The following is a 7,692-nucleotide window of genomic DNA, read 5'->3' as shown; positions in this document are numbered from 1 at the left end:
AAGTATTTTGCACCCCAGTAACCAGGATGTCACTGCAGCTTTCCTTTCATTGAATAAGATTTTTTCCAAATATAAATTGCCCTCCAATTTCTCTAAGAGAAATTGAAATTGTATCTTTGCACTAATATCCCAAGTGAGCAAGTCCATCCCCTCAGAGCAGCCCCACACCCTGAGGCCAGGGGAGAATCCCAACTGGTTTGTGCATTTGTAACCCTGGGGCCTGAAGCTGATGAGAGAAAGGGAAGTGAGCCATCTTGGAGCTTTCCGATACCACCTGCGGGGGAGCACAGGGATTTGACTGAGTGACATCCTGGCTAATTTTCACCTTGTTCTCCACCAGCAGGATCCACTGGAGAGCTCGGGAGTGACTTGACCATGGCAGCACCCTATTTACATATTAAAAGCCGGCATTTTGGGGCCAATGGGGTGAAATGTGAGTACTTTTGGGGTTGGGACCCACATGAGAAGGGATGTGGACAAACTGGAGAGAGTCCAGCAGAGGGCAATAAAAATGATTAGGGGACTGAGACACATGACTTACGAGAACCTACAGGCCATATCCTGTATGTTAAGCTAAGGCAAAGTTAGCATATCTATATTGTGACCTTTAACTCAGAGAGGAAAATCGACCTTTATCATGCTACTTAAATAGATAAGTACCCATGCCTGTCCAAGACCGTTACCTAGACCAATCGACAATGGAGAAAGGCATAGGGGTTTTTTCATTGTTGTACCCACAGATTTAACAGGTACACTACAAGGTAACTTATGTGCATATGTACATGTCATCAACAAGCACAAACATACTAGCTATGAAGTAAACGTATCCTAATGTTTTGTGGGTGAGGAATGAAATTTGGGCATAGGAGGAAGGATTTCCAGCCCTTGTGCCCTATAAAAGAGGTAACCCACCTCCCTAGAGCACTTTGCTCTATCATTCTGACTTACTTCCTCCACTCTCTCTCTATGTACTATCAGTAGGCTGTAATCGTTCTTAAACTTTAAGTTTCAAGGGAACTAGGCTAAGTTCAGTTTCCCTAAGTTTTTATTCTTTGTTTATTAGGTTTTGATTTTAAGTTTAACATATTCAAGTAAACCCTAAGTAACACTAGCTTTTTCTAAGCACTGCATCTTTCACTTAAGAATTGAGAAACCTGAACTGCAAGGCTGGTCCTGTGTCTCTTACCACCAGGTTATCAAGGAAGGCTGTGAGTATATTAACCAAAACTTTGTTGCATATAATGCCATAAGTATCTTTGGAATAGCAGTAATGCTACTGTAACTTTGTAACTCAATTAAATTAAATAAAATGTAAGCTAATACATTAAATTTTCATCAAATTATCCAAATTAATATTATTAGTACACCCTACATCAGGCTACATGGGACAGAGAGTTGGAGTGCAGAGGGATGAAGGAACTGGCTCTGGGGGTGCAGACTCTGAGGTGGGGTTAGACTGAGACATTCAGGGTGCAGTAGAGGACTCAGAGTTAGGATAGAGAATTGGGCTGTGAATGCTCTGGAATGAGGCCAGGAAAGAGAAAATTGAGATGCAAGAGAGAAATCAAGCTAGAGCAAAAAGCAGAGAAGAAATGTGGGATTTGAGCTGCAGAGGGAAGAAAAAACCTCTGCCTGTCCCCTCTCACCAAAGCATCTAAGAACCAGATGACAGACATCTCTCCCCCACTGCAACAACAATTCTAGTTGACCTGGACTGAGAAAGGAAATCTTCTCCTTTGCAGCACTAGCAGACCTGGACTGAATCATGAACACCTCATCCCCTCCCTCGCTCCCTCCCTCCCTCCACCCCCTCCAGTCTGGTGTTCCTGGCCTGGGACAGGGGAGGGGCTCCTCTCTTCTCCATTTGGGACATGGCGGGATGAGATAAGTGGCAGGGCTTTACAGGAAATAATTATTTGCCTGATTCATGTGCAAGTCCTAGTCCTTGTTAACCCAAACAAACAGTTTTATCCTGCATGCTGATGCCAGTTTGGAGGGTCTGGGAGCAGTCCCGTACCAGGAAGTGGAAGGAAATGTAAATCTGTAGGCTTTGCCAGCTGAGGACTGTCTGATAGCGAAACTCGCTATCCCATCCACCAGCAGCAGTTCTTGGTCTTGAAATGGGCCACCACTGAGAAATTTCGAGACTACTTGTGTGGTGCTCAGTTTCAGGTGTGGACAGAGAACAATCCACTGACTTCTGTGTTAACAAGGGCTAAGCTGGATGCTACAAGGCAGAGATGGGTGGCTACTTTTGCTAGCCATAACTTCGCATTCAATACCAATGAGTTGGTATAATAGGGAATGTGATTTATCAGGACCATCAATTCTTGGCTGGGGGGAAGATGTAAGCAGGGTGAGAATGAACTCTACCCTGACATCTATTGGTGATCTGTTGTAAAGGCCTTTTGTTGCTGATGTCACACCCACCCCGGATTGCATGATGGGGGTGCTTGTTCAAAGGGTCATTTCGGCTGCTGTGGGATCCCCAGTCTCTTTCTTATTAGGGCAAGGGCAATAAAGTGCAGTTATTCCGGTGATATGAATCAAAGACAGTAGAACGGAACTTAGCAGTTCATGATTTCGGGACTCACCCGAACCTACATAAAACTCGTTAGGCAAGGGACATGGGTTCCAAAGTATAGTGAAATAAGAGAGATTGAAAAGGAATATTTGCATTTAGTAGTATGGATTTCTTGTAAAACCTCTAAATGCGCATTTTATGTTCTTTGTATCTTTCTAGTTTAAAAACAGAGCTTTTTATAGCTCTAATATATATTTGGTTCTATGCCACAGATGTAAAATCATTAATGACTAAACACAATTTTTAGACATACATAAGCTGCTGAGCTTTGATCTTATTTCCACACTGAAAGTTGTAAACAACTCCATAGTTGGGGAAAATGTTCCTTACCACTCAGATAGCAAGAAAATTTTGCAGATTGGACTCTGGGAGATCAGCTGTGGGACACAGCTTTTGTGACACACGAAATATCTCTGCAACCAGATTCTTAGTCATAGGTCAGCAGGTGGCTTTATGCAAATTCTGGACTGTGGGACCAGAGTTGGGGTGGGCACAATTTTTGTGGCACATGCACCACCTCTGCAACCAACCTTTGTTTCCTCACTCCATAACACCACACACAGAGCAGACTTTTATCTCTCAGAACCAAAATATACCCTGAAAGAGATCGAATGGCATAACCCTAAGGCAGTGGGGCTCCTCATGGTTGTGTGTTCCACACTTTGATTTCGCCCACCACGTATCAAGTGTGAACTTCTCAGGCACTAGAATAGCCTTAACATGGAGTCATAGACATTCTCCTTGGGCATCCTGACTCTATCTTGCCACCTATGTGTTGAAGCATCCAGGATTCTTTCCGTATGCTTAGAAGGCGTGTTGTCTCCCTGAAGTCCAAGCAGTATCCGGGGGGCGGGAAGCCAACAGTTTCTTCCTGACAGGGATTTTTATTCCATTCCCCCGGAGCTCAAGCTGATGGGGCAAGCGTTTGTGCAGATCTCTGCCTCCTCGTGGGTGTGTGAGGGGGAGCAATCAGCCAGGTCTTTTGTCCACGGATACTCCACAGTGGCTTGTCTGATGTCTCAGTCAGGGCCTTCTCTTGTTGGAAAGGAGATGATGCCTCTTCTGGTAAACTAGCATTTCACATTTGATAATGCTTCTCTCCTGACTGGTGGTAGGGTGGCGGCAAGGGGGTTTACAGCTTTAGTGCCAACGCTTATAGATCACCTTACAACATGGGCTACGGCTATTATAGGTGAAAATAATGCATGCATAAACTCTAAACACTAAACACATTTTTATGAATCTAATGCCTGTTTTAACAACACTAACAAACAGGTGAGCAAGACTAGTTTCCAGCTATGCGTTTGTCACTTTTCAGTAAGGCCTAGGGGCCTTAGCACGAGCTGGCACCTGGTCTGCCAGAGTCAGAAGAGGATCTTCCCTCTCTTATCCCCAGGTGTCTGTACTGGGAGCAGTACTGTTCAACTTATTCATAAATGATCTGGGGAAAGGAGTAAACAGTGAGGTGGCAAAATTTGCAGATGATACAAAATTGCTCAGGATAGTTAAGTCCCAGGCAGCCTGTGAAGAGCCACAAAAAGATCTCACAAAACTGGGTGATGGGACAACCAAATGGTAGATGAACGTCGGTGCTGTTAAGTGCAAAGTAATGCACATTGGAAAACATAATCCCAACTATCCCTATAAAACGATGGGGTCTAAATTAGCTGTTACCACTCGAGAAAGAGATCTGGGAGTCGTTGTGGATAGTTCTCTGAAAACATCCACTCAATATGCAGCGGAGTGTTGGGAATCATTAAGAAAGGGATAGGTAAGAAGACAGAAACTATCATATCGTCTCAATATCAATCCATGGTACGCCCGCATCTTGAATACTCCGTGCTGATGTCGTTGCCCCAATCTCAAAAAAGATCTGTTGGAATGGGAAAGATTCAGAAAAGGACAACAAAGATGAGGAGGGGATATGGACCAGTTTCCGTCTAAGAAGAAATTCATAAGATTGGGACTTTTCATCTTGGAAAAGAGACGACTGAAGGGGGATACGACGGAGGTCTATAAAACCCTGACCGGTGTGGAGAAAGTAAATAAGAAAGAAAAAAAAAAGCTGTGGCTCTTCGGCGGCAGCTCAACCACACTGCTTCTTCTGTGGCAGTTCGGTGGTGAGTTCTCCCTCCTTTCCTCTTTGGTAGACATTTGGTGGCAGCTCAAAGACTAAGACAGGGAATGGGAGACCCATCGCCGAATTTCCGCCAAAGTCCCAGATGTGCTGCCCCGATACCGGACGGGCCGTCCCTTTGAATTGGCTGCTCCAAGCACCTGCTTGCTACGCTGGTGCCTGGAGCCAGCCCTGCTCCCGTGACAAGCAGGGGTTGGTGCAGAGCGTGGCAGGGCAGGGAGATGACATCTCCTCTAATAGTGAGGCCCTTTCACAGCAAGGGCAGCACCTCCCCGCAGGAGTACAAACCCACCTACTTCTCCTGCTTTCTCCTGACACCAGCACCACCCTTCCTGGCACTGCCTCACGGCAGCACCTGCTTCCAGACTCGCACCAGAAATGGGAAGTCTGGGCCGGGCCTGGCAGCAGCTGTCAGGAAATGGAAGCAGGAGACACGACCACTCCCATGCTGCTGTGGGGTCTGTCCTGGCTGTTGGGAGATGGAGGCAGTGGACACTGCCACCACCATGGTGCCGTCGGGTTTTTAGGTGGGATGCCCTCCCCAGGGTTGGGATCCAGGGGAGGTCTGGCATCTTAAGGGACGCGGGTGGGGGGGACGCTTGGAGGAGGTTTGAAGACCAACAGTGAAGGGGAAGTTGGACACTGGCCAGAATACCAGAGAGACTCATAGACTCATAGGTCAGAAGGGACCAATATGATCATCTAGTCTGACCTCCTGCACAAGGCAGGCCACAGAACCCCACCCATCCAATTTTATAACAACCCCTAACCCAGGACTGAGTTATTGAAATCCTCAAAATTGGTTTGAAGACCTCAAGCTGCAGAGAATCCACCAGCAAGCGACCCGTGCCCCACGCTGCAAGGGAAGGCGAAAAACCTCCAGGGCCCCTGCCAATCCGCCCTGGAGGAAAATTCCTTCCCGACCCCAAATATGGCGATCAGCTAAACCCTGAGCATGTGGGCAAGACTCACCAGCCAGCACCCAAGAAGGAATTCTCTGCAGTAACTCAGTTCCCATCCCATCCAACATCTCCCCGCAGACCATTGAGCAGACCTATCTGGTGGTAATCCAAGATCAATTGCCCAAATTAACGATCCTATCATAACATCCCCTCCATATACTTATCAAGCTTGTCTTAAAGCCAGAAAAGTCTTTTGCCCCCACTACTTCCCTCGGAAGGCTGTTCCAGAACTTCACTCCCCTAATGGTTAGAAACCTTCGTCTAATTTCAAGTCTAAACTTCCTAATATCCAGTTTATACCCATTCGTCCTCGTGCCTACATTAGTACTAAACTTAAATAATTCCTCTCCCTCCCTAACGTTAACCCCCCTGATATATTTATATAGAGCAAGCATATCCCCCTGCAGCCTTCTTTTGGCCAGGCTAAACAAGCCAAGCTCTTCGAGTCTCCTTTCATAAGGCAGTTTTTCCATTCCTCGGATCATCCTAGTAGCCCATCTCTGAACCTGTTCCAGTTTGAATTCATCCTTCTTGAACATGGGACACCAGAACTGCACACAGTATTCCAGATGGGGTCTCACCAACGCCTTATATAACGGTACTAACACCTCCTTATGCTTGCTGGAAATACCCCGCCTGATGCATCCCAAAATCGCATTTGCTTTTTTAACAGCCGTATCACATTGGCGACTCATAGTCATCCTGCTATCAACCAATACCCCAAGGTCCTTCTCCTCCTCCGTCGCTTCCAACTGATGCGCCCCCAACGTATATCTAAAATTCTTATTATTAATTCCTAAGTGCATGACCTTGCACTTTTCACTATTGTATTTCATCCTATTTCTATTACTCCAGTTTACAAGGTGGTTCAGATCTTCCTGAATAGTATCCCTGTCCTTCTCCGTGTTAGCAATACCCCCCAGCTTTGTGTCATCCGCAAACTTTATTAGCACATTCCCGCTCTTTGTGCCAAGGTCAGTAATAAAAAGGTTAAATAAGATCGGTCCCAAAACCGATCCTTGAGGGACTCCACTAGTGACCTCCTTCCAGCCTGACAGTTCACCTTTCAATACGACCCGCTGGAGTCTCCCCTTTAACCAGTTCCTTATCCACCTTACAACTTTCATATTCATCCCCATATTTTCCAATTTAACTAACAGTTCCCCATGCGGAACCGTGTCAAACGCCTTACTGAAATCTAGGTAAATTATATCTACCGCATTTCCTTTATCTAAGTAATCTGTCACCTTCTCAAAGAAGGAGATCAGATTGGTTTGACACGATCTACCTCTAGTAAATCCGTGTTGCAATTCGTCCCAATTACCATTGACTTCTATGTCCTTAACTACTTTCTCCCTTAAAATTTTTTCCAAGACCTTACAGGTGAGGTGATACTTGTTACTGGACCAGCTCTGGAGTCACACAGGGTCTTCTTCATGGAAGGGAAAGGTGCTCAGAGCATCATAGTTCAATAGAAGGTGAAATGCTCTGCCTCGAACACCAGACTTTCCCCTACGTCCTGGAATGGGGGGCTGTCCCCACTGTCCTGTAAACAGCCCCATCACGTAACCCAGAGGTGGCTGCATCTTAGCACCAAGACACCAGTGGTCACTGCTCCAGAGGAGATTGTACATACAGGCCACTGCCCTACGTGGCCACCAGATGTCACAGACTGTGCACTGTCTTAGCTGGCCCCACACGTTACTGCCCCAAGAGGTGAGGTACACACAAGCTACTACTCAAACTGGGCACCTGGGGTCACTGCAGCAATGGTTGAGGGGGATACAGGCAGGGCACTGCCACACATGGCCACCAGGTGGCCCTGCTGCAATGGTGCAGGTGGGGGGGAGATGATAAATGGGCCATTGCCTAAAGTGGCCACTACCACAATGGCGTGGGGAGAGGGGGAGGGAGATACCAATAGGGCACTGCCACACCAGGGCACCACAGGGAAGTCACTGCTCCAATTAGTAGAGATACACATCGGGTAGTGCCCCAACTGCGGGCCC

Source organism: Gopherus flavomarginatus (assembly GCF_025201925.1).
Source record: "Gopherus flavomarginatus isolate rGopFla2 chromosome 13 unlocalized genomic scaffold, rGopFla2.mat.asm SUPER_13_unloc_1, whole genome shotgun sequence".
Taxonomy (NCBI): Eukaryota; Metazoa; Chordata; order Testudines; family Testudinidae; genus Gopherus; species Gopherus flavomarginatus.
Note: the sequence above shows the minus strand (reverse complement) of the source record.